Genomic DNA, 27,666 nt, shown 5'->3' on the forward strand with positions numbered 1-27,666 from the left:
ACCGTTCTTGTTTTTTTTTTTAAAAAAAAAAGCTTGCCCAATTAAATCAATAACTCTTAAGGAAATTAAATGCAAACAGGCACAGCACTAGACAAAATGGAAAGCTTCCATCCACCTTTTTTCCATTCATCTTTCCATGCTATATTACTTACTACTCTTAACATACCGTTATTTTTTTACTTATTTATTTATTTTGCCAGTCCTGGGGCTTGATCTCAGGGCCTAGGCCCTGTCCTTGAGACCTTAAGAGTGCTCAAGACCAGCACTCCACCACTTGAGCTACCCTTCCACCTTTTCTAGATGTGTGGTACTGAGGAATTGAATCCAGGGCTTCATGCATGCCAGGCAAGCACTCTACCACTAAGCCACATTCCTAGCCTTATCTTTTATTTATTTAAAAAAATTATTTCCAAGATCTTTTGTGAACATACTCAATCTTTCCCATTGTCTTCTGGCTGCTAGAATAAGACAGCCGAGCAAAAGGTGAGGTGCTACATGCAGCTGCACATCCACCCCTTGACAGACAAGTATTAGGTAAATGGTTTAATGAAGTTACATGTGCTAAGCCTGCACACGGCTAAGGAGACAAGGGCTGGCAGGAAAGTGAAGCTTCAAAGATGAAGCCACAATGCTACAATTACTCAAAAGAGAAATACATCATGGTGCACACAGTCGGTGGCATTTATCTTTAAATTGCTGTCGACTGCTCTCTCATTCAAGGTGGAGCTGAAACCAGTTGCAAAATTTTACTCTTGGAGGGCAGAGGATGCGGGGAAGACGGGGTGTGCGCTTCCATGGGGAGGAGCGGCAGCGATTCTCCCGCAGCCCAGCGGGGTCCTCGCTTCCTAGCCAGAGCCAGCGCAGGGTAGGAAAAAGAGGCGTGGGGTGAGCAGCCCGGGCCAACCTTCTCCCGGCCGGGCTGCAGGCGCAGTTAAACCCGGAGGGCGCGCGCGGCTCTCCCCGGGCCGGGAGACGCCGGGCGAGGGCCGCCCCAGGGGCATCGAGCTCGGCGCAGGGCGCGCAGAGCCCGGCCTGGACGCTGCTCCCCGAGGGTGGAGGACGCCGGACGCTGCCGGAGCCCACCCGCCGGCCCGTTTCCTTAGGAACTCCGCGACCGCACTCAGAGCGCCCACCCACGAGCGATCGCGCCTCGGAAGTGGAGAGGCCCGGGGAGGGCGCGGACGGAGTGGGATGGGCTACCACAAGCTGCTGCCTTTGGGGAGGGCTGGGGGGGGGATGGTGCTGTAGAAGAGAGTGAAAGGGTGGGGGCCCGGGTCACAGCAACCCGTAGGATTGCGGCGGGTCGCAAACTCGGGTGGCAAGGCAGTTGGTCCCCGCGCAGGTAGGTCCTGACTCGACTCCCACCCGGTCCGGCTCTGCGCGGAGCGGGGCCGGGCGCGAGCGGGGCGGGCACCGTCACGAGAGCGCGTCCCGCCGGGTCTCCCCACGCTCCCGTCCCTCGCCCGGATCTCCAACCCGGCCAGCGCTTACCTCGGGCCACCGCAGCCCCCGCCGCCCAGAAGCACAGCCCCAGCCACGGGAGCCACCGGCGCGCCCCGCCGCCGTCTCCGGCCGCCGCCGAAGTCCCCATGCTCCTCGCCCGGCTCCGGGGTCCCGCTGGTCTCCCACGTCTCCCGCGAGCCCGGCAGAGGCTCGGCGACGCCGAGGTGAGGGGGTCCAGGGGCTTCTGGAGAATGACTGCTCCACGGCCGCTCGCTAAAGCGGCGGGGCAGGGCGCGCGGAGGGGATGCGCCCGGCGCCGGTGAGACGAGCAGCCAACGCGCCACCGGCGGCACCTAGGACCAGACGAGGAAGATTACCTTGAGGAGACTCCTCGGCCCCCTGGCTCCCCCTCCGAGCGGCAGCCAATGAGCGAGCGGTAGACTGGAGCGTGGGCGGGGCGACGGGGGGGCCTCCCGGGACGTGGGCGGGAGGATGCCGCAGCAGGTGTGCGGTCGGCGGCTTCCGGTTGGAAAGTTTGCCCCTCCCACATGACTGGGAATGAGGGATTTCTAGGTAATTAGGAAGACAGAACTCTTGGAGTCTGTGGAAAATTTTGCTCCTAACATGTGGCCTTCCCCAGTGGAGTTCCAAGCCATCACTAAGGTTATGGATATGGGTGAATTCTCTATGAACAATGATGAGGGTTACCCTAATGTTTGAATCTAGACTACTAAAAACAAAACAGATAGGGAAAAGTAAAGGACCTTAAATATGAAATCATTCAAACAGTGAGAGAAATTTGCTGACTGATCTAAACCATAGCCTGGGTTATTGGAGAGCAATAAACTCCACATTTCAAGCATGAACAAATACAAGCATGAACAGACAGTGAGACTGTTGAGAACAAAACAAATATACTTGAAAATGAGGAGGAGGCCTGCTTAGAATCACTAAGAAGAAGAAACACTGAAAACAAATCCTTGATGCATTTTTACCTCATACTTTTCCTAACTTTATGGGGTTGACAACTTGAGATAAAAGTGCCTTGAGAGGGGCCGGGAGTTTGGCCTAGTGATAGTGTGCTTGTCTAGCATGCATGAAGACCCAGGTTTGATTCCTCTGTACCCCATAAATAGAAAAAACCCAGAAGTGGTGCTATGACTGAAGTGGTAGAACTCTAGTCTTGAGAAAACCCAAGAACAGTGCTCAGGCCTTGAGCCTAAGCCCAGAACTGGAAAAAAAAGTGCCTTGAGAATTAATATTTACAGGCGGTATTAAATTTAATACATAATTCTTCTCCTGGGTATGGTTCTTGAAGAGGTAATTGTTCCACTCAAGGGATTCCACCCCTGCAGTTCTTCCCTTGTGTAAGCCTGTTTTGTTATTTGTTTATTTCCCTCTTTCTCAATCTGCTTTTCTAGGCACAGGGCCTGCTGGCTGATAGAGGACAAAGAAAGAGAAGTTTGGAAATAATTAAAGAGAATCTGCAGAGTTGAAAGCTCTATAGCCAGATGTCAGTGAGATCTGATGATCTGAAGATGGAGGTTGAAAGCCAATCCAGTTTACCAGCAAGAAGCCAGAAATCCCAAGTGGAGCTGCAGTTCAAGTAGTAGAACACTAGTGTTGGACCAAAAACCTCAGGGTTAGTGTGCTACCACCCTCAGAATATGGAAAAGGAATTGAGTCCTACTCTCATACCATTTCAGATCAGGAAACTGAAGCTCAGATGTGCATGAGGATCCACAGCCTGCAAATTGCCTGTTTTTGGACTGCATTAGCTTTCAAGTTGTTACTGGCCCTCCATCAAAGCAATGTAAATATTACAAATATTACAAATCCTCCCAGGAAGATAGTGTTCAAGACTTTGAGTTCAAACACCAGTACTGTAACCAAACGCCAGAAAACATTCACAAATAAAATATGCATTGTGTAGGAAAATGCATCTTAGTGAAATGATTCTTGCTCCTTTTGCGCTCCGGGGGGAAAGACGGGGAATGAATGTATCACTAGGCTCTAGGCTCATGCCTGTAATCCTAGCTGCTCAGTAGGCTGAAATCTGAGAATCTCAACCAATCTGGGCAGGAAAGACCATAGGACATTTTATCTCCATTTAACCACCAGACAACCAAAATGGAGCTATGGCTCAAAGTGCTAGAGTGCTAGCCTTGAGCAAGAGTTCAGGGATAGCACACATGCCTTGAGTTCCAGTCCCATGACTGAGGGGGGAAAATGTATCAATGGGTGACTGGCATCAATTCTATTTCTAATTGTTTGAACTAGCTACCCTAAGAGCCTTGTTGATAACCAAGTACTCTACTTAGTAAGAGAATCCCTTTGTAGCAAGGTTATTAAATTCTCAACCTCAAAAATTTAGATTTGATCATTTATGAGCTAACTATTCAATTAGTCCCTCTAATTTTACCCATAGCATAGGTTAACTGAAAACCATTAGACTTATTTAGGTAATTTTATTTTGTGAATGGCATGTAGGAAATGCTACCTATCTCCCCCAAATGTATTAAGGTGAGAATTGGCTATAAGTTAAACAGATGATTCACAACTGATTTTCTAAAAATCTGACTTACAGAATGGTGCACAGTAAATCTAAAATAAACAGTACACAATATTTGAATCCAAGAGTTCAAGCTACACTGGCTAGCATCCTACTGGATGCTGGATGTTGTCTTATGTGTCCTCTAACCAGACCAGATCGTTCTAGCCTTGTTTTGAAGGATGAACCCAGTAAAAGGAAGACATTGAACATTTCTTCATCCTGGAGCAGCCCACTTGATTGCCAGGAAGAGTTAGTGGTTTCATTTTTCTTGTATAACCAGGGCATTTCTAATTCCCTGGAATCTTCACTTCTGACTAGGTAAGTCTTTTAGAATCAAAATTAATGAATATAATTTTCTAAATTGCTCATCAACCTCATAGTCTTTGCAAGTTCATACATATATACATATATATAATATACTTTTCTTTTGTCAGTCATGGGCCTTGAACTCTGGGCCTGACGCTGTTCCCAAGCTCTTCAAATCAAGGCTCCTGCCTTGAGCCACAGCACCACTTCCAGTTTTCTGGTGGTGAATTGGAGATAAAGAGTCTCATGGACTTTAATGCCCAGCTCTGCTTTCAACCACAATCCTCAGATCTCAGCCTCTTGAGTAGCTAGGATTACAGGCATGAGCCACCAGTGACCGGCTAATTTTTTTTGTCAGTTGTGGGACTTGAACTCTGGGTCTAGCGTTGTCCCTGAGTAAGGCTACCTCCCTACCACCTTACCCTTTGAGCCACAGCACCACTTCCGAAAGTTCATATTTTTAATGATGGCACAGGCAAAGCTGAAAGCATTGCCTGAACAGTTTTTAGGACAAGAGGAGAAATAAAACTGTATTTTATTTATTTTTCTTACTATCTTTAAGTCGTTGTACAAAGGGGTTTCAATTCAACATGTTAATCCATGAGCACAAAGCATCTTTCTTTTCTTGTTTCTTTTTTTTTTTTTGCCAGTCCTGGGCTTGAGCTCAGGGCCTGAGCACTGTCCTTGGACTTTCTCAAGGCTAGAGCTCTACTACTTGAGCCTCAGCACCACTTCCAGCTTTTTTCTATATGTGGTACCAAGGAATCGAACCCAGGTCTTCATGCATGCTAGCCAAGCACTTTAACCACTAGGCCAAACTCCCAGCCCCCTCTTTTTTTTTCTTTTTTTTTTTTTTTGGCCTGTTCAGGGTTTTAACTCAAGGTCTGAGCACTGTCCCTGAGCTTCTTTTTGCTCAAGGTTGAGGCTCTGTCACTTGAGTAACAGTTCTACCTCCAGCTTTTTTTTTTCTTTTTTGCCAGTCCCTGGCCTTGAACTCAGGGCCCGAGCATTATCCTTGGGCTTTCTCAAGGAAAGAACTCTTACCACTTTAGCCACAGAACCACCTCTGGCTTTTTCTATGTGTGTGGTACTGTGGAATCAAACCTGGGTCTTTATGCATGCTAGGCAAGCACTCTTACCACTAGGCCAAACTCCTGGCCCCCCACCTCCAGCTTTTTCTGAGTAGTTTATTGGAGATCAGAGTCTCCCAGACTTTCCTGCCTAAGCTGGATGCTAGAAGTTTCTTATTAATTAACTAATAGAATATAGACCTCTGCCTTGCACCCTGATATTTTGTAGGCTACACTAAGTCACAGGACACATCCATTTATAGCGATGACCTAGTTTGGCAGTAAACAGCAAAAAGGTCATCCTACTGTGTCCAGTGTTGAGTTAAATACTTGGCAGACAACTATGGAGACAAATGCCAGGCATATAAACACCATATTTTCTGGGAGAATAAAAGTCCATTTGGGATAATCACCCAGAGTGGATTACAGTAACAGGATTCTGCAGAGGATTCCAGCTAATTTGTATCTTGCTATTGCAGAGCACAGCATTTTAGAAAGTATCTTACATTCTATGAGATTCTTGCTTTTGTTGTTAGAGTTCAGATAATTAGCAACATAAATGTGCCTTCAAAAGGGATCTGTATTTATTATGAAGATTAGAAGCTAAACAATGTAGTCTCAATGTAATCCAATATCAAAAAGCCAAATATTACAATTTTGCTCATTTGTTATTTTGAGACTTAAAAGACATACATATGCATATGTATACACATATCATACATATACAGAGACAAACACACATACATATACTTTAGGGAGAAAAGGCAAACAAACTATTATAATAGTTGCTTAATAACACGGACAGTTTCAGATATCTAACACTTGGATTTCAGACATCTAATGGATTATTAAAATGAAATTAAAAGACTGGGCAAAGCTTTCTTCATATTTTATCTATTTCCTCCACTGCCTTAATCTTTAGGTCAGGTTCTACTTAGCGCTGCATGAAGGTATAGTCATCATTTAACAATGCTTTGTCCAAACAGTAAACAAATGCAGCAGTGGTACTCACTGGACAGCATGTTGGAAAAGAATTATACCACTTGTGAGGGGAATGGGAGGAAAAATCTGGGAGAGAGAGAGAGGGAAGGGTTGACATTGTCCAGAAGAAATGTATTGTTTATCTGACTTATGTAGCTGTTATTCCTCTATATATCACCTTTAGAATAACGATAAAAATTTTAATGTTTTCCCTCCACGCCTATAATATGGAGCTCATTTGACCTATTACTCATTGGAACTGGTATATATTTCTTCTGTTCTATTGTTGTAACTTTTCCTTTTCTAGCAGTTCAAACACTGAAATTCCTTCAGCTTTATCAAAACGCCTGGATCAAGCCATGAGGCCAGGTTGTTAAACAAGATGATGTGACCAGCTATAGAGTAACCGATCAGTTCTGAGGAAAGTTAACTGCCTCACAAATACACAGTCAGGATGCCAGTGCACAAGTAGGAAATCATCTCTTGAAGTGATGCCCATAACCAATAGAAAACTTCAACATAGCCTGCCTACTCAGCCTACCACAGTCTTCATTCAGGGAGCAGTCTAGTCATTTTCTTGATCTCTTTCTTCTTTTGGCTCATCTGAAGTCAGTCAGCATGTGCTGAAATTCCAATAAAATTTAATCTGCCTTGTTTGTAACATTAGGTTCAGTCTCATTTCTACTACTTTTTTTTTTGTGGTCATGGGGCTTGAACTGGTCCTGGGCACTGTCCTTGAGCTCTTCAGCTCTACCCCTTGAGCCAAGGGCCACTTCCAGTTTTTCTAATGGTTAACTGGAGATAAGAGTCACACGAACTTTAATACCCAAGCTGGCTTTGAACCTTGATCCCCAGATCTCAGTCTCCTGAGTAGCTAGGATTAGAGGTGTGAGCCACTGCACACGGCTGTCCTAAACTTGGCAATCCGTGAAGTTATTCTATTTTGGGGGATCTACACGAGAGAAATAAGAGACTTAAATGTTTTTACTTTATTTGACTAGGCACACAGGCGCACGCGCGTGCGCACACACACACACCCCGGAGAGTGCCCGAGCGCCCACCCTGGGCGTGGCGGTGTCCCCAGCAGGACGAGCCGCCAGGCCGAGGTCAGCGCGGCCGAGCTGGCGTTGGCGGGCGGCCTGGAATCCGGGTCGGGAGGCCCCGAGGCCGCGGCTGGGCGCCGGCCGTTTAACGGCTCCAGGTCTGGGCGTTCCTCGGGAGGAGGGGAGCGGCCGGGAGTGGAGTGCGCGCCGGGACCTCCGCCCCGCTGGACCCTTCCTGGGGAGGCCTCGGAGGAGGCTCCGCGCTGGCTGCGGGAAGCAGGGCCAGGGCTCCCCCCGCCGCCGCCCCGCTCTTCCTGCGGACCCGGCCGCGGCGGCTGCGGCGCCCACCTGCGGCCCTGCGGCCCGGCGCACCGGCCCCCCGCGGCCCGCCCGGAGCCGCCGCTCGGAGCCGGAGCGGAAGCCGAGGCCGGCCGACCGCGGCGGGCAGGAGTCCGGGTTCTCAGTCTGACTTGAACACCCGGCACTCAGTGTGTGCCAGAAATGCCGAGCATGGAGACCCTCAGCGGTGTGCTGCTCTCAGGAGGAGGACCAGGGCCGGGCGCAGTGCCTCCCCACGGGGACCCTAGCCACGCTGGAGGCTGAGAGCCGAGGATCGCCTTCCCGGCGAGAGGCTCAGCTCCGGTTAACCACCAGCAAGCGGAAAGGGCCGCCGCGCCTCGAGTGGTAGAGTGCGCAGGCCCGAGACCAAGCCCCAGAACCAGCGAAGGTGCACACCCATCCACCTTGGTGGGTTTAGTGGACAGAACTTCTTTTTTTTTTTATTTAAATTTTATTGTCGGGATATTGTGTAGGGGAGTTACATTCGTCAGGTAGTGGGTGCATTACTTCTTTGCACATTGATACTCATGTTTTTGTCCCCGTTTTCCTTCCCACACCCCTCCCAATCATCTCAAGAACTTTCAAATATTCAAAGCACCTGCACAATTGAAGTCTTTCATTATTTCCCCATGACCCACAGTTTTAATAGAAAAGTAAAAAGAAAATAAATTAAGTGTTCATGTGTAACTTTTAGGGATAGTTTTGTGTGCCAGACAACTTTTGCCTTTCCAGTATTGAAGGACAAAATATTGATGAAAACAACTGCATATATTTTTCTTTATTCAGAGTACTTTGCATAAAAGATGCAGTTTATAAATATCTTTGGATGGTTCTTATAAGGTGCCCCCCCCTTTTTTTTCTTTTTGCCAGTCCTGGGGCTTGAACTCAGGGCCTGAGCATGGTCCTTGGGCATTTTCCTCAAGGCTAGATCTCTACCACTTGAGCCACAGCACCACCTCCAGCTTTTATTTTCTATGTAATGTGGTACCAAGGAATTGAACCCAAGTCTTTATGCATGCTAGGCAAGGACTCTTACCACTGGGCCAAACACCCAACCCTATAAAATATCTTTTAAGAGTCATGTGACTGCTGTGAAAAATTATACTTTAGATATAAACGTATAATATCTAAAATACCTCAAATGTCTTTTATCAATAAATGAATAAAAACATTGTATTATGTCAATACAATGGAATACTGGTCAAAGGAGATAAAATGTTCATGGATATTCAGAGTGAAATAAGCTGTAATTTTTTTTTTGGTCGGTCATGGGACTTGAACTCTGGGCCTAGGTGTTGTCCTTGAGCTCTTCAGCTCAAGGCTATCGCCCTACCCCTGGAGCCACAGTGAGACTTCTGGTTTTCTGGTGGTTAATTGGCAATAAAAGTCTCATGGTCGTTCCTAGGCTGGCTTTGAATCGTGATCCTCAGATCTCAGTCTCCTGAGTAGGTAGGATTACAGGTGTGAGCCACCACACCCAGCTAGCTGTAATTTTTTAAATTGTGTGGTATCATATATATAGCATGGGCTATGTTAAGGATGAAATACATAAGGAGTTTGTGAATGTCTGCTATTGCTGCTATTAATCTTCTGGTGATGTATCAAAACTTATATGTATACTAGAAGTGAATCTTAGTCAAATAATAAAAATTACCTCATACATAAAGGAACATTTGGGGAGGAGAAATGATGGATTTCTAGATAATGTACTATGTTGATCATTAGCTTCACAAGCACAGAAGTTTTAGAATAACCACAGCTTAGTAAGATTGTTTTCTGAGGTTTAAAAATTTTTACTGTACATGATGTACAGAGTAATTACAGTTACATAAGTACATTTCTTTTTGGTAAAATACATTTCTTTTTGGACAATGTCACCCTTCTCTTACTCTCTCCCAGGTTTTCTCTCTTCTGAGATTTTGTTATTGTTTGTTTTTTTGTTGTTTTTGCTTGCTTGCTTGTTTGTTTTGGTGGTATTAGAGATTGAACTCAGGGCTTGGGCTTGCTTGGTCAGCTGGCATTGTACACTTGATTCATGTCTCTAATACTGCTTTTTCTTGGTTAATTGAAGATCGATTCTCAGGAATTTTTCTTCCTCAGGCTGACTAGAATCTCAGTTCCAATTCTCCAGATCTCAACCATGTGAGTAGCTAAGATAATAGGTATGAGCCTCTGTGATCTATTTCATCATATGTCTTGATGATACATACATAGAGTTCCAAAAATTTCTGTCATATTTTTCAAGCATCAGTCACAGAGCAAATGACAAATTATGTTGGTTACTAATCTCTAAATCAACAGAATGATTTCAGTTTGTTTTCCTCTTTCAGGTGTTAGGGTACACTCTGTTCCAGAAGTGGCACAATGAAGAGAACAAATACTCAGTGCCCTCAGATGCTGGAAAAGGTAAGCACAGCCTGACATCTCTGCATATGACTAGCTGTTTAAAATTCATCCTGCTCAAGATTTTAAATATAAGAATTTGTAATCATGATAATTGGTATACCTTTTTATAGCTTTTGAAAATTTGAACTAAAAATATATCTCCCCAAATATATTTCTAAATTACTAATACTTTGTGAATGTGCAATTTAGCAAAGCAGTTTATGAGTACAATGTATTTTTACCAATATCACCCCTTATAATATACAGTTATATCTGCAATTAATAAAATATTCTCCTTGATCATCTCTTCCTCCAAAATGTCTCTTACAGCTCTCTTCATGCTTTTTTAGCCCTTTGTCTCCATCATCTAGTAAAAATAAATACCCATTCTTTTCTCTGAAGTTTTTCCATTGGGATTTCTTTTTGCAAGTGTACAAATGAAATTTTTGTCAGTTTTAATATTTGCTTCCTTCTGTTTTCAGTTTCATGATGGTTCCTTTCTGAGTATCAATTCTATACTTCCTAGATGCTTGCAGAAGTTTTTCTTTACCAAAAAGTAAAGAATTTCACTGAGAAATATTTTAGCACTTAAAAGAATTCCCATTTATAGTTTTTGATGTTTATCAAGCATTTGCTTCTTTGTCTGCTACTTTATGATAATCAGAGTAGCAAAATGACATGCTTTGGCCAATGAGATTAAGACAGTTGCTTATATGCCATTCTTCAGTAGAAGACCTAAGAATCAGCATATGATTTACAGTTTCTTCTTTTGGTGATTTCTCCATTGTAGCAGTGCACAATGAAGTCTCCAGCACTTGAGCCATGAAAAAGGATAACAGAGAAGAGCTCTCCAGAGATTTGGCATTGGGCAAGAAATTACTTTTACAGTGGTGGGGATTTTTTCCCCTGCTATGGTAATTTTGGATATTTATGTCATTTTTCTTAAGTTATATATGATTATGAATTCAGGTAGACAGATCTCGAATAGCCATTAAGAAGCATAGCTATCTGTCCCACTATCTGACCGTGGGTCAGATATTCTCCAACCTGTAAGCCACAGAAATTTAGAGATGAATTTTTGACTGTGGTGTAACTATTCTAACCTTAATGATGACCAGAGATTGACTGTTTTGGTCTTTTTCTTTAAAAAGTAGTCCAACTGGCCAAGAAGAAAACCAGACAAATTTGAATACTACTAGCTCAAAAAAAAGTTCATTATTATTACTACCAAGTCTAACTGTGCTAGCTGTTCCTCCACAGAAAAATCTAAGTGAAATCTCTAATCATTTTTCTGAAATCCTGTATATTTTCTTTACTATTCTATAATTTCTTTTTCTTTCTTTCTTCTTTGCTTGATTTTTCTTTCTTTTTTTTTTTGCCAGTCCAGGGGCTTGAACTGAGGGCCTGAGCACTGTCCTTAGATTTTTCTCAAGGAGAGAGCTCTACCCCTTAAGCCACAGCACCACTTCCAGCTTTTTCTATGTATGTAGTACTGAAGAATCGACCTGGGTCTTCATGCATGGTAGGCAAGCACTCTACTATTAGGCCAAACTACCAACTTCTACTATTCTACAATTTCTCACTAAAGTAACAAGGTATTTCTCAAGCTAGTCCTCTAGATCATTCATGTATTTGTATATTTACATCATTTGCAAGATACTAATTATTACAATCTCTTCCTAATTGCCTTAAGTGAGATTTTCTTCTAAGATAGATGCCAGTCCTGGGCTTGAGCTCAGGGCCTGAGAACTGTCCTTGGATTTTCTCAAGGCTAGAGCTCTACCACTTGAGTCTCAGCACCACGTCCAGCTTTTTTCTATGTATGTGGTACCGAGGAATCAAACCCGGGTCTTTGGGCATGCAAGGCAAGCACTCTACCACTAGGCCAAACTCCCGGCGCCAAATCATTAGCTTTTATAGATATTGTTCATATGTCTTCCTAAAATTGTTCAATTGATCATTCCTCTGAGAACTTATGGAGACCAGTTCTGTAAGTTACTAAAGAATTTTAGCTATGATATAATTTTTCAATTTAGTCTGATAGGAAAGATATTCTGAGATTGTATTTTTTTCTTCTTGGTTTATATTTCTTCTTCCAAACTCTGATATGTGTAATTTTTATAAGACATTTCCTGTATATAAAGATCTATTAGCCAGGCATGGTGGCTCACTCCTGTAATCCTAGCTATTCAGGAAGCTGAGATTTGAGGATTGCGGTTCAAAACCAGCCTAGGCACTAAAGTCCGTGAAACTTTTATCTCCAATTAACCACCAGAAAACCAGAAGTGGAGCTGTGGCTCAAGGGGTAGTACAGTAGCTTTGAGCAGAACAACTCAGGGACAGCACCCAGGCCCAGAGTTCAAGCCCAACACAACCAACAACAGTAACAAAAAAAAATCATCTCCTTAGATATGTATGTCAAGTTTCAGTTTATTTAGTCAGCTTCTTCTTCCACCCTTGGCTCTCCTCCTTGCTCTGGTCATTTGTGTAGTCATGAGACTCAGTGGAAGCAGCATCTGATGGCACTGGTCTGGTGCTGGGGCTAGGGCAGAGAGCTTGACCCTTAGGGCCCAGGAATGGGATTCGTGCTACATGGAGCATCTGACCTTTGAGTGGTCCCAGAGTCTGTTCTACAGGGAACATCCTGGAGTGGAGAGCCAGAGTGTAGTCAGTCAGCAGAGTTCCCTGAATCAGCTGTGTACTGCTGGGGGGTGCATGGCTGTATCAGGTTTCCACTTTCCTTCTCGTGCCCATATGAACGCACCCTTTTTCTACTCTGCTGCTCAGGGTTGATACAACTAAACTGAGCCTCTACTTCCTGGTTTGCTTCAGGCATCTTTTCTTTTTTTTTTTTTTTTGCCAGTCCTGGCCTTGAGCTCAGGGCCTGAGCACTGTCCTTGGACTTTCTCAAGGCTAGAGCTCTACCACTTGAGCCTCAGCACCACTTCTGGCTTTTTTCTATGTATGTGGTACCGAGGAATTGAACCCGGGTCTTCGTGCATGCTAGGCAAGCACTCAACCACTAGGCCAAACTCCCAGCCCCTTCAGGCATCTTTTCTTACTTTGGTGTTCACCTAAGTGCCACAGTCCTATGCCATAATTAACACATATGAAGATATTTTTGAGTGTAGATAGCTTATCAAATTGATAACTTCATATGAAGATGAACACTGAATCATTTTATTTTGTCATCTTACGGAGTTTGCTCCTAGAACTAAAAATTTTAAAATTATTTGTCTTATTTTTAATCATCGTATTTTAAAATATTGCTGCAGAGTAACCAAAATGAATGTAATTTTTCAAGAAACCTTTCAAATGCATCCCTTGTAATAACTACTCACCTATCAATTAAAGGACTGAAAAAGTCTTTTTGGATCTTAGATGGTCTTGATCTTTTAAATTGTTTTTGGTTGGAATCATAGGAGGTTGCTGGTTCCCTAGGCAGATGCTGAAAAGAGAAATCAATGGAGCATGAAATAGTATTTCTTAATTGCCCATTAGGCTAACAAATGATGTGTAAAATACCAACTTACCAATTGTCACTCTTGTAGACACATCTGCCTTAGAAACGCAAAAAGCAAACAAAAAAGGCTTGATTTCACACAAAAAAGACAGGCTTGATTTTACAATCTAGACATGAGGAAAGATCATTGCTTTCTGGTTTAGGGGTTAAGCATCACTATGTCACACTATGTAAGGAGCCCCAGTAAGATTCTGGGGGCCAGAAGTACTCTCCCTTTGTGGCTCTTTCTTTGGTATTTGAGAAACAGGAAGTCATCAGTACCAAAGGGAATCAGATGGCTTAAAACTACAAATATCACAATAAAGTACTTCCTTGATTATTTTCCAAAGTAAACACAGTCTTGTGGAAGGGACTAAGATTCAAGATTTTATTTTTGTTTTTGAAATGAACTTAGCAGACCTAATACTACTTAAAAAAATCTCTCAACTTTTTATATCAGTTAAATAACTTTAGGGAACTACATTTGGTATTAGAATGAATTGTATGCCCCCCTCCCCAATTCATATACTAAATGCTATTGAAAAAATATTAGAATAGCCAGGCATGGTAGCTCACACCTGTAATCCTAGTTACTCAGGAGGCTGAGATCTGAGGATCGCTGTTCAAAGCCAGCCTGGGCACTCTTATCCCCAACTGACCACTAGAAAACAGGAAGTGGTGCTGTGGCTCAAGGGGTAGGGCAGTAGCCTTGAGTTGAAGAGCTCAGAGGCGGCACTCAGAGTTCAAGCCCCATGACTGACAAAAAAAAATTAGACACTAGTATGAATTTTGACTTCTGTTAATATATGCAGATAGAGAAATACATATGATTATAGCACTTAGTATATTTGGATATTTGCTTTTTATGTCAGTATTTGTGAAGATGCCCTAGAAGTAGTGACACTCCAGTAGCTATGAGCATTGACAGTACTCAAGAGTTCCTTAGAGAATCAAATTACTCCAGATTTGGGACAGAGAATTAGAGATAAGCTTGTAGCATTGTGTAATATCAAAAGTAAAGGCAGAATAAAAGCAGATATGGAGAGGTTTTCCAGGAGGGCATGAGAGTAAATATGAAACAGCTATCAGTGACCAAAGCTGGAATGATATGAGCAACAAAGTAAATAAAGATCAAAGAATGAAACAAGTGCACATGAGTATAAACCAATATTAAGAAGAGCCTGGACAAGTAAGTTAATGGAGAGAGAAGAGCAAATCTCCTATGCAGGAGAGAAACTCCTTGGAGTAAATCCTTTGAACAATTAACAGTTTCACAAAATGAGTATCAAGAAGCTGAAACATAGTTTGAATGGGGGAATTAATGGAAATGGGATCATGAAGACAAAGTTATTTGGAATACTTAACATCTGTGAACATGGAAATGGGAAAGTTGATATGAATTGAGAAAGGAAGAAGATAGAGAATATTGATGGAGTGTTTCTGACTCAAGACACACTGGATGCATAAATAGACATGTGAAATTGTAACACTCTTGTATATCCATTTGGAGATTAGAAAACAAAAAGAAAAAAATTTCTAGGCCAGGAGTTGGCCTAGTGATAGAGTGCTTGCCTAGCATGCACAAAGACCCAGGTTCAATTCTTTGGTTATCACATACTTAGAAAAAGCTGGAAAGTAGTGCTGTGGCCTAAGTGGTAGAGCTCTAGCCTTGAGAAAAACAGCTCAAGGACAGTGCTCAGGCCTTGAGTTTGAGCCCCTGGACTAGCAAAAAAGAAAAAAAAAAACCAAAAAACCCAAACAACAGAAGAAAAAAAACCAAGAAGATTTCTAAATAATAAATATAGCAATAATGAGAAAACTAGTTATGATTGAAGCATCAGTTCTAACTGCAGCAGGCAAGATCCACTAATGAATGCTAAAATTTCCAGGTAAAACTAAGAAAAACAGGATATTTGGGTACTTCTAAGATATATTCACTGGCAAGATCAAATGTCCAGTGGCAGCCAGGCTAACAGAGTCCAGAGGAGCATGAACAAAAGTACAGCATCACTGCACGGTTCAGTGGCATTTGCTGGATCAAGAGCACTTAACTCATCCATGGTGGACCTTCCCCAGTGTTTTCTGAGGGAACGAGTTAGATGACAAGCATTAGTATCTTGCTAGCTTGCTCTGCTCTTTTATAAGCAACTTTCCAAGAATGGCTCACTCATTCCCTCAGTTCTAGATAAGAGGAATTTGCTGCAATTCCCAGTGCACACAAGAGGGAGTCATTGGCCCTCCAGCTGGCCCTCATTTGAACCTCAAGTCTCCATGAGCTTTCAGCCACCTCTTCCCTTGGTAAGAGTAGTCTTGGGACTCTAAAGAGGCATTTCAAAGACATGGTGATAAGTGATACTTTCTTTATGATTATACTGGTGTCTGTTGTTCAAGTCATCTCCAGGTTCTGGACTGTGTTCAAGTGCCTAAACTGCTGTACCTCCCAGGGTGATTCTGGTGGGAACTCAGAAGACAGGATGTTAACAGGAATGATGACAGTAAAAGCTATGTTCATTAGGTTTCAGGGATTTCCTTGAGGCCATGTGTGGTATCCTCTGAAAAATACTTGTTTACATTTGGTCCTTTGTTTCTGAGACTTGATATAAGACTGAGTTCAAAGTTCATAGGCTGGGCCAGGAGTGTGGCTTAGTGGGAGAGTGCTTGCCTAGCATACACCAAGCTCTGGGCTTGATTCTTCGGTATAACCTACACAGAAAAAGCTGGAAGTGGCCCAAGTGGCAGAGTGCTAGCCTTGAACAAAAAGTGTCCAAGGACAGTGCCCAGGCCCTGAGTCCAAGCCCCAGGACTGCCCCACCCCCCAAAAAGATCATAGGCTATTTAATGTGGAAAAGTATATTTCAAATTTCAAGTCAGTTTGATTTTCTGACTGTGCCATGATTGTCTCTGACTAAAACCAAGTTTACAGTGAAACTTGTGAGCAAGAAGTTGAGCAAAAAGGTTTGAAACAGGCAATTCTCTGGAAAAGGAGGGCTTAGAAAATTGTCAAGAGACCGAGAGTTTGGCCTACTGGTAGAGTGCTTACAAAGCATGCACGAAGACCCAGGTTCGATTGCTCTATACCACACACATAGAAAGAAAGCCAAAAGTCGTGCTGTGGCTCAAGTGGTAGAGCTGTAGCCTTGAGAAAACCCAAGGACAGTGCTCAAGCCCTGAGCTCAAGCCTAGGACTAGCAAAAACAAAAACAAAAACAAAAACTTCTGTCAAGAAAAACGTGGCTGCTGAGAGATCAAGATCATTCAAAAGAAGATATTTTATATCAGCTTAATGTTGAAGTAGGGGCATATCAGCAATTGAGTAGAACTTACTCACCCAAGGCTCAAATGTGTAAAACTGAAAGACTTTGTTTGCAGAAGAGAGCCCTGGACTACCCTGCTCACAGAGGGTTGTTCAGGGAGTCAACTACAGCCCTGTCACAGACTTTTCCATTGTCCATGTGACACTGGCTTTGCATGCAGAATGCTCTTAAGAGTTACACTTCACTTGGATTTTAAAGGAAAGCCTGAGAGCCATGTGTGGCAGAATCAGAACACCTGCAGGCAGCGCCGCAGTTAGTGATACATGAGAAATGAGGTTGAAGCTGAAGATGCGATGGATTCTAGGAACTCCAAATGCTAGGAATATGGAATAGCCATCAAGAGGAGACACAGGCAACGAGTGCTACAAACAGAAGGGAAAGACTACCTAGGCTGCAGCAGGCAAGTGGGAAGGAACAAAGCTGTCTGAGCCCTTCAGAATTTACATCACACACCACATGCCCTGGATGATGGTCATGTGACTATTGTATTTAGTGTTTGCTTACTGCATTTCGTTTGTCCTTTCTATGTCACAATTAATTCACTTTTGGAATGGTAATCTTCATTGTGTTCATTTGTATGTGGTAATGTATGTTACTCTTTGGTTTTCCAGGGCGCCTCAACTAGGAGCCTGCCTTGAGTCTCAGAAGAAACTGGGCACTTGGACTGTCAAGCAATAGAATGAATTCTGCAATGAGATGAATGCTTGAATTCTGCATGAGGCTGGTGGGGAATGGTAGAATTGGCTCCTAAGGTTAAATGAGATGGGTTCCGGTGCATGGTTGACAAGAGGCGGATTGTGATGGTTAGCCTGGTCCAGTTGGTTGGATTGAGAAGTGGTGAGATTAAGAAAGTACCCCTCTGAGTATGCCTATTAAGCCATTTCCAGTGAGGAGTGACTACACTGGGAAGACCTGTCCCAAAAGGGGATGACACTGTCCCATAGACTGGGGCCCACATGAAATCAAAGGAGAAAAGTCAGTATGAAGAATGTTCTTCTGATACCCTCTCTCTTCTCCTGCCTCATCTCCTGTGTTTTTGCTCCCTTCTCCCATCTCTCCTCTCTCTTCTGTTGGGACCCAGATGAAAGGGGAAAAGCCAGTAAGAAAAACATTCTCCTACTCCTCTCTCTCCTTTTTCATTTTTCTTCTTTCTCCCAACCTTTTATCTTCTCTCCTCCATTTCTGCTCATCTTTCTTCTCTGTCTCCCTGTCATAACTGACTGAAACAATGAGAAGATCAAACTTTTATTTCCCTTAAACTATTTTCTCAGATATTTGTCACAGCAATGAAAAAATTAATGAGCATGGTTTCTATACTTCCTTTCACCACACAAACTTCTGAGTCTACTTCTATGCCTTTTTCAAAAGTCCTACCACACACGAAATTTTTGTATAGAGTCTTATTTCTCAAAATTTGTGAGTATGCTTTGTTTTGTGAAAACTGCTGCACATTTCTGTAGCCCTCCTACATGTTCAGCCATTTTGTCCCTGTCACATTCAGGCAACTTTGTTTGCAAATTCTAATCCTAAGAGGGGTTTATTTACTTTTATTAAGAGATGCTTTTCACATACTTTACAAATCTGATCAGTGTGTTTAAATGTCTGTTTCCGTGAGAGCTCGGTGTGGTATTTGAAGTACTTTGTCCTGGGCACTGATTGCGGTTATGCTTGCATTCAGCCTTTGATGGTAAGCTCCCTGGAACTGAAATTTCTTGCTTCTACTCTCTTTTCAAGTACTCCTTCCACTTTCCAAAAGTGCCTTCTTACGACCCCCCACTTACGATGTTGCTCAGTGTTTTAAATACATCCCATACATGTTCATCTTCCTTTTAACACTGAGGAACAAGTCAATATGAGACTCACAGGCTATCTTCTTCATTCATCACGTTGCTATTTCACAGTCTCACCACATCTACTTTAGTTCCCTGCCTTTTGACAAAGGCTTTTTGGCTATGGTGATTTCCACTCCCTGACAGTGTTTGCCATTTCAATTTTCCTCCTGGCCTGTGAAGCTCATAGTTTTGCATCCTGTTCATCCTCTACTGGCAAAAGTTGTCTAGGTGCTTCCAACTGTCATTTTGATTCCAGCTGCATCTTCCTGCCCATCCACTGCTGTTGTTGATGGTCTTCCTTTTCTTTGGTGTTTGTGGGAGTTGGTTCTTCTTCCTTCTGGTCTCTCCCCTCACCATTGAAAATCTCCTAGCTATTTGATCTTGCTCACTTCTTTGGTTCATGTATTCTCGACAGGATTTGTTTTCACCAGTTGCATACTATTTTCCCTTCTGTAGAGGATAGTCTTGTTACTCTGCCTTAGAATGCATGGAGTCCCAGAAATGGAAACTCTTGAGTCCACGAGGAGGCCCGGCAGAGATTACTCTCCTCCATAGCATTGAGAGTCACCCCAGAAGAAGATGCCCCGGTGGCCCTGGCCTAACTGTACCGAGGATGGTGGTCACGGAAAAGCTCTGAGCATTGTCACTTACATCAGGAGCCAAGATAGCCCCAGAGGAGGGCAGGCTGGTGACTAAGCCTTGGCTGTCTGTGCACTCAGGTCACACTCGCTCTTGTTGGTGGTTGAGTTGTAATTCCCTTGCCCTTTGAACCAATTTCTCTGTCCCTCTCTTTGGGGCTCAGGTCCTCGTTCTTGTTAAATTCTACTCTATAGGATGGCTTCATTGTCCTGGCCTCCCACTGTGTGTGGGGGGGGGGAGCGTAGGTTGTTTTTTTCTTTACTCCTATCCTACGCAATGGTCTACACAATCTCGCATGTCACGATTTAAACTTAGTAAATCCTACATCACTGAGCTCATGTTTCTGCTGTCACTCTAGGAACAGGATCTAAAGCCAAGTAAAGCCTTTGAAAAGTGGGGCACATTTAGGGGGATTATTCTAGCCAGTGTCTGTGGGCTGGAGGAAATGTGGTGGCAGTCTTAACTGTCCTGAGCCATGTGGACCTTGCTTTTCCACCCCATTCCTCTGTACTTCTCTGCTGCTGCTGCTGCTGCTGGGAATGGCTACATCTTGGGAAATCACCAACCTACAAGTGACTGACTTACAGGGAATTAGTCCTGAAAGCTGAACAGGAGAAGTGGTCTGTGGCTCACAGAGTGACAGAAGAATACGGTAGGATTGTCTTTTGGAAATTGAAGATTCCAGCACTTAGCTTCTAGGGATTTTTGTCAGTAACTCCTGTCCTCTGAAACATTTCTAATCCTAGCCTGGGACAGTTAGAGCTATCTTCTATACCCTTAGTCCATGCTTGGTAAAGCTGAACATATTGTCTGCCTGATAGAATTCTAGCTTTGTGAAGGTCAAGGCATATAAGGAGCCGTAGCAGATAATGCATTATAAACTCACAGATGTGTCAAAGAAATAGTTATGTGTTCCTAACCTTGAAGAGCTAGAATTTTACAAAGTTCCTGCAATCTTCAAATGAATGTTTTACAAAGGATATGGAACCTGTTCATCTACATCCCAAGAAAGTCTTTCTACTGGAGGTGCTGGGTTTCTTTTTCCTGCTTGATTGCCTTAGTCCCATTACTGTTCTTCCTCTGACATAGCTTCCAGTGTGGGTAACTACTCTGGGCAGGAACACACATTTTAAATAGCAAAATATGGTCCCTAGTATGTGAGTGTTCATATGGATGCTTATGTATTTTGCTAAAGCTGCATGTCACGGAGTGATCCCTGGAATTAGAGGTCCTAGATCCAATTGAACCAAGTTTGGGGATGCTCTTAATATTTCTCCATTGGTTGGTGTGAGTGACCTTACACATGTTGTCAGGTCTTGCTATGATGGCCCAGGGTAGTTTTAATCTCTTCAGTTTTCAATGTGGCCAATGAAGCATTGTGTTTCCTAGGTCAGCCATGCGATATTTGGGGATTCATAGTGATTAACACTGTCGGCCATCTTCAAGATCATCCTGGACAGTTTGCAATCACAGAACTGCCTACAGCAGCCTGGACTACTGGCCCATCACCCACCCTTAGGATGCTTTGAGAGCTGGGGTGACCCTGCTGGCAGTCTTCTAGGAAGATCTGGGAATTTTAACCTCTTAGGCTGTGGGCATGTCTCTCAGTTCTTGGCATCCAGCTCAGCCACCCAGCTTTAGAGGTTTCACAGTGACAAGCATGCGAAGGAAGGTGCTGCTGAGTTAGACCTGTCTAGTTTCATTTTCTCTGCTGCCAAATTAGTCCTGGTTGCTAGGAGTCTAGGGTAGGACCTTTTCTTCTTGGATGACTCTCAAGGAGGTATTTCCTGGCTGTGGTCAATAAGGATGTTCTGTCCAGATTTACTTCCTCAACTTTCAAAGTAGTGCAACAAAAATCATCATTTGACAGTTTTTCCATTACTTGGGGACTCTGAATGACATAGATTTTGATCTGCTATTGGGGAGATTCTATACAATTCTCCTCTTCATCTTGGGAAATAGGACCCAAGTTGGTTGTCTGGTGACTCCTGGAGCTGATGATAGGATGCTCAAGCTTAGTGGTTGGAGAGGTGAGCTTATCAAATTTTTCTGCTTCATTGGTGTCGGGGGTAGCCCCAGATGGTGGTTGTCTTATGCCTCTCCACTTCATTACCTGACAGTTCAAGGTGAATAGCTCATTGCTGGTGCTACTCAAGGGCCTTTCACCTCCTGCCCCATTATCAGTGCAAGTATCCCTGGAAAATGGCCTGCAGGCTCTCCAATACCTGAGAGCTGAAGGTGCATTGTTCTGTGTTGGTGTTAATTATGGAGGTCCTGTGCAGTTTCTCAGCCCTCTACCCTCCACTGCCTGGGAGCTACTATTCCCTCGCTCCCTCTTGATGTTCACATAGATTCTGTTGTTTCTTGGTGGAAGTTGTAACCCAATGTTCTAGTGGTTTTGTCCTCACTGGATGGGGAATGATGGTGGGATGCTCACTCTTGATGTTGATCGAGGGAGTCCTGTGCAGTTTCACCCACCCTACAGGAGTGGAAATAGCCCCAGAAGTGCCCATCTGGTAGTCCTGCCCTCCACTACTTGGAATTTCAGGGAAGGATACTCACCCTTGGGGGGTCAGTGTAGATTTCCTTGCTCTGCATGAGTGGAAAGTAGCCCCAGAAGATGATCTTCTAGCAGTCCTGACTTCCACTGCATAGGAGCTGATGCCCACATGTTCTGCACTGGTGGTGCATTTTCACCTATCAGGAGTTAAAATAACCTGGGGGGAAGCCACTCTGGTGGCTAAGCCTTTGGTTCTCAATGCACTCAGGTCATGCATACTCTTAGTGGTAGTTAAGTGATGGTTGCCTTGACCTTTGGGCCCATTTCCCTGTCTCCATCCTTGGGCCCCAGGTTCTTATTCCTTTTAAGTTTTACTCTATGCAATGATCTGCATTCTATTTCTTAAAACAAAAATACCTAAATCTCAAAATAAGTCACAATTCAAACCTACTGAGTCCTAGATTGCCGAGATCATGCTCCAGGGTCACTCTAGTGGAAGGTTCTGAAACCAAGTAAATCGTGGACCTATCAGAGCCTGAGAGCCAAACTTATGGAGCTGTCTCTCTGGCTACCCCATTTCTTTGTGGTGGTGTTGGTGGGGCTAAAAGAAACATGGTGACCCTGACTGGAGCTGGGCCCTATGTCCTTTGCTTATCTTGACTTGTTTCCCTGTACTTCTTTACTGCTGGGAATGACAGTTGAAATCACCTCTCTACAGATGACTTGCACGGCATGATCTGTGGCTGGCAGGATGGCAGAAAAAAAAAAACTGGAAGAATGTCTTTGCAGAGTTGTAGGTTGCAGGCTCTTGGTCTCTATGGGTCTTGTCACAAACTTATATTTTCTGAAATGTTTCTTGTGTCAGAGCTAATTTTTATACCCTCAGTTTGTGTTTGTACAGCTGAATGCATTGTCTGACTGATACAGTTCTAGCTTTGAGAACGTCAAGGAATTTAAGGACTGTAGTAGAGATTCTACTGCATTATTTTACTTTTCTTTTTCTTTCTTTCTTTTTTTTTTTTTACATCTGAGACCAGGACTCAAACTCAGTACCTGATGCTTTCGTTCATTGGCTGGGACTCTATTGAGTTATGCCTCCAAACCCTCCCCTCTCCTCCCCTCTACAAGATTTCCATGAAGAGTTATTAAAGAATTATTTCTTGTGTGCATAGCCATGTTCCAAGTACTGGAATTTGACAAAGTTCCTGTTTTTTGTTTTTTTGTTATGTGGCTTGAACTCGGGCCCTGGGCACTGGTTAGCATTCTACCACTTTGAGCCACAGCTCCACTTCTGGTTTTCTGGTGGTTAATTCAAGAGTCTCATGGACTTTCCTTCCCTGGGCTGGGTTTGAAGCACAATCCTCAGATCTCAGTTCCTGAGTAGCTAGGTTTACAAGCATGAGCCATCAGTGTCCAGCCCTGCATTCTTAAAGTTATTTATTTATTTATTTTGGTGAAGGATATAGAACCTGTACTTACAGATTCAAATTAAAGAAGCTATGCAAAGTAAGGAAGGCTCTTTTAACTTCTTCTAAGGAAGGTGTTTGCTTAGCTTGCTCATGGCTATGACAGCATATCATAAATAACTTAAGGGAAGGAAAGTCTCACTGGGCTCCCAGCTTCTGGTGTTTCGATCACTCTAGAGAGTTTTTAGCAGAATGGCCACTTACCTCATGGCAGCCAGGGAGCAGAGCGAGAAAATGCCTATGCTCATGGCAAATCTTTCTCTTCATAGCAGCCATATTTAAATTGATAGGCATTTAAGGAAGCACGGATGCTAACTCTGGAGCTAAACTTCCTTCAGTCTTCACCCTCCTTAATTCTGCATCTTGTAACACAGCTTTGACTGCTCTGTCCTTTAGTTCTTTATCAAATGGAAGTAATACCATTGTCAGTGAATTGCTGTGATCAGTGCCAATGGATTGTTGTGAGTGTAAAATAATATGCTTGTACTCAATAAATAATCCAAAGACCATTAAAGAATATTACCAACTAGAGGCGCATGGAGACTCAATAACAAGTCTCCCATTTTCACTGCATCAGAATCTGCAAACAAACTCCTCAGTGACTCATCTACATTTTAAAGTTAATGAAGTATATTAGTGAATGTGAGGTATTTGGAAGTATTTCATGTAAGTTAGAATCACTATTGTTTTCATTTGGTTTTATTCCCAATCTTCAATGTATCCAATATTGTCTTTCTAAAAATTTGCCACACTTGTACTTCCAGTTTTATTATATTTGTGATATTTTGTATTAAATATTTATTTAAAATCAAAGTTTGCCATTTGATTATATACTGGGCCCCAGGGTACACATTTTCAGTGTCATATTTAACAGTTCTTATTTTTGTCTAGTAAATAGTAAGCACTCATTTAATCTCAGTCCTATGAACAATTCCCACATTTGACACATATGTCTTCACTGTGAGAATGCTCATCAAATTAACATCTTTTCCTGGCTTAGAAAATTTATATGCCTTCTTAGCCAAAGTTTTGCCATACACTGCATTTTAATCTGTTCTATTTCTATAGATTTATCATTCAGGTAGTGACCTCTGGGATTAAGCATTTCCATCCTAGTAAGAAAGGTGAATACCACCATCACCCTTAGCAATACTGCAACACAGAGGCAGTACCTGGCATAAATGGGGTGGAGTAGTTTTGTGAAGAAACCACAAAAGATTTTTAAAAAGCTCTTGCTTTTGCCTCGTTTATAGAGTTTGCATAGACTGTGGATTAGAGTTCTAAAATCACTGGACTAGAATAAACATCTACAGGTGGCCAGTACTAATGATGGGAGCCCTAGCTTTCTTTAGATTGCTTCCTCTTTCTAGCCCATATCCTCAGCCTTAGAGTTTGGAAGTGAAAGGAAGTTATAGAACCATACTGATTGAAACATTTTTGAGACAGAGGCTTAGGCTATCTTAGTATATTTTCTAATCTGCCTACAAGCAATGTCTCTGCCTCATCTTTCCAAGTAGTGGAAATAATAGGCTTGTACCACACAGCATAGCTTACTATTTTTTATTTTAAATTAGGAATACGTTATGGTTTTTAGATTGCTAGGATTAGGTTCTTCAATCAAATCTGTAATGGAATTATAAAGGAGAGGCATGGAAATATAGTTCATTTGCCCAAATTTAATACCTTCCTATTTCCTTCCTAATCTTGGATATGGCTTTTCATAATATATGATATTTAGAGACACAAGCAGGATGTATTTGGGGCAGTCCTCCGAAATGCTTTTATCAAAAGAGGATTTGACCTCAGGAGAGTGATAACTCCTTGCTTTCTGTTTTCCTTTCTCCATAGTAATTGATGAACTGGTATTAACAATAAATCTAATCCTTTATCTAAAGCCATTCTATATCCATCATTATACTTATTTCTCTCAACTTCCCTTCAGAAACATTATTTGCTTCACTTCCTTAGTTGAAACTGGAGTTCAGAAATTTCTTCAGTGTTCTCCCAACTACTCAGAGGTACAAAGAAAGTTCAGTCCAAATCTGTGCACACAGAAAGTGACTGTGTACATAATGATAAAAGATAAATGCACCAACCTAGAGTCACCAATGGGTGTGGAGAATGTAGTAATAACACTTGAGACCTATTTGAAATAACACTCTGGAGGCTCTCCATTTTGTTTATATACTTGAAAGACATACCTTGAATACTGAGATAGATTCTAAGATCTTAGGCGTTTGTAATAGAACAACTATACCTGGAGTAAATATTCCCCCATTTAGAGAAGATGCATGACTACTGCCATCTCCATTGGACTGTCAGAATAGTTTTTTTATTAAACCATAGAGATTTAAAAATTGTTTATTATGTAATTCATGACTAATACAGAGATGGAACCAAAAGTAAGTACATCATTTCCTTATATTGTTATTGAGTTATACAAAAACTATCCTCTGCTATATAATCAGACAATGAACTCTGAATGGAATATTTAGATAACAGTGATAGTAATTTGCTTTTTACTTCAAGAAAATGCAATATTTAGAAGTAGATATAACAATCATTTACAGTGAACAGCATGTACAATTGCACTCAAATAGAAATGTGAATTTAAGTTTTTTTTTTTTGGCGGTTGTAGGGCTTGAACTCAGGACCTGGGTACTGTCTCTGAACCTCTTTGTGCTCAAGGCTAGCACTCTACCACTTGAGCCTCAGCACCACTTCCAGTTTTCTGTCAGTCAGTTGGAGATAAGAGTCTCACAGACTTTCCTTCCTGGGTTGGTTTTGAACCAAAATCTTTGGATCTCAGCCTCCTGAGTAGCTAGAATTACAGACAAGAGCCACTGGTGCCTGGCTGAATTTAGGTTCTCAGAATTTAGCAGGAAAATATGGCACAGAGTCATGGGAGATGTTGTATACATGGCTGAAAGATAACCTGTAATGCTCTTAATCCATGGTTTGGGGAATTTTCAGAGCAACTACTAGAGATGAGCAGACTGTCAATAATAAATGGAGGAGTGAGGATTCGGAGGTGGTTTTCTAACTTGATTACTGTAAAGCCTCCAGATGGGAAGAAAACAAGCTGTTTGAAACAGTCCAGAATGTAGCTTAAGTAATAAGGGCAGCACTCATGAACAAGACATGAAATGGGAGACCCAGTATTCCTCTTTCTCAAGAAAAAGTATAAGATTTTCCTAGGGGCTACAGAAATTGCTTAGAGTATGCGGCATAAGAGAAACTGTGGTTAAGCCCTCCTCCTGCCATGAGGTAAGAGCCCAGATTGACCATTCCGACCATTTCAGGAGCCCCAGTGGGTGGGCAGAGCAGGGCAGTGACAGAGTAGACACAGCCAGACCAGGATGGGTTTCTTTCTCCCTCACTTCTTCTGTGACATGGAGGCTGGAGTTTGTAGTGCAGACCTTGGGTGTGGGATGCTCATTCCCCAGATAACTAAGATGAGAGGGAGCAGGGCCTGCAGGGACTGGAACCCCTTTCTCCTCCCTGGGAGAAGTAGGACACCTAAAGCAGGAGGAAGAGGGATGGATGTGTGCAGTCTTTCCCAACAAAGAGGGCTCAGCAGGTTTTGGGGAGAGCTCAGTTTCCCTCAGCCTCATTCAGTCACCACCAGCCCCTTTGATCAGGGAGGCCACAGGCAGCCTTTCTTTCCCCCACACTCACACACCAGGGCCTCCAAGTCTCTGCCTTTCCAATACATCTTCGCTGACCCTCCAGACCCTTTGTTAGCTCCCGGGAAGATTGCATTTCTGGATGGGGAGGCAGAGTGCCCACAACCCTCCAAGCTATACTGCAATCACCTAGCGCTGCTGAACCCTGCAGCCTGAGCATTTGAGCTGCTGGGAGATGGGAATCAAGCCACAGTCTGCAGATCCAAAAGAGCAGAGGCAGGAGGAGAATGGGAAAAGAAGGCAACCCAGGCTCTATTATTTAGGCCAGAACTAAGAGTGGCCCATGCTGCCTCTGGCTTGCTCACCTTCTCCAGATCAGTCTTACTTGTTTCCCTGTGAACAAGCACATTGGCCTCTCATGTTCATTTTGGTTTCTTGCTAAACACAGGAACTGCTTCAGCCACAGGTCTATGCCACTCAATACCAAATTGGCACTTAGAGCTTTCTGTTTCAACCAGGACATCCAGGACATATTCTTCAGCCTCATCTCTTGAGCATGAGATAACTCAATAGCAGCATGTGCGAACACACACACACACACACACACACACTGGGGGGGGGGGGAGAGAGAGAGAGAGAGAGAGAGAGAGAGAGAGAGAGAGAGAG

General features: G+C 43.1%; 1 long non-coding RNA gene across 1 annotated transcript; it reads left to right on the forward strand.

Moving 5' to 3' along the window:
• Nucleotides 1-10,059: 10,059 nt before the first annotated feature.
• On the forward strand, nucleotides 10,060-17,686 carry LOC150049097 (uncharacterized). Its single transcript, XR_016539016.1, has 3 exons — nucleotides 10,060-10,142; nucleotides 10,912-11,035; nucleotides 17,549-17,686. It is a non-coding gene; the product is annotated as an uncharacterized LOC150049097 (long non-coding RNA).
• The last annotated feature ends 9,980 nt before the right edge of the window (nucleotides 17,687-27,666 follow it).

Source organism: Megascapheus bottae, chromosome 20 (genome assembly GCF_031878675.1).
Source record: "Megascapheus bottae isolate mThoBot1 chromosome 20, mThoBot2.hap1, whole genome shotgun sequence".
In the NCBI taxonomy this organism is placed as follows: Eukaryota; Metazoa; Chordata; class Mammalia; order Rodentia; family Geomyidae; genus Megascapheus; species Megascapheus bottae.